Source organism: Larimichthys crocea, chromosome XIII (assembly GCF_000972845.2).
Source record: "Larimichthys crocea isolate SSNF chromosome XIII, L_crocea_2.0, whole genome shotgun sequence".
Taxonomy (NCBI): Eukaryota; Metazoa; Chordata; class Actinopteri; family Sciaenidae; genus Larimichthys; species Larimichthys crocea.
In genome coordinates this window covers 27,246,714-27,247,209 of record NC_040023.1, presented here as the reverse complement: position 1 = coordinate 27,247,209, position 496 = coordinate 27,246,714, and positions in this window count along the sequence as shown.

Here is a 496-nt window from a genome sequence, read left to right as displayed (position 1 = left end):
TTTTTTTTTTTTTTTTTTTTTTTTTTAGTTAAAGGTTTAAGTCGAAACCCTCAAACTTTATTTCTGTAACATCAAAGATGAATTTGAATGCTTTAAAATATAATTCTTAGATTTCATAGACTGTGCTTCTCCACATTTTATAGTCCAATGATTTCTTTTTTTTTCTTGTTACATTTTATAATGTCGTTATAACTGTTACATCACCGCACCGACAGAACAATCATTACGATGCTCTTTAGTGTATGTCATATTGTACTTTTGTATTATTCTGCTCGTGTCTGCTATAATATCACAGTTACACACTTTAAAAAAAATGATTCAGATAGTCCATAATAAGTTTATAGCGACCCGAGAACACAGTGGAATTTTATCTCTTTTTAATGTTCCTGACAGGACGTTTTGTCTGCGGCCTCCACTTTACAGTTTTTATTTTACTGTTACACCAATCTGTGCGATAGGATTACCGTATTCTTTACAGTTGGGGTAATGTCAGAGC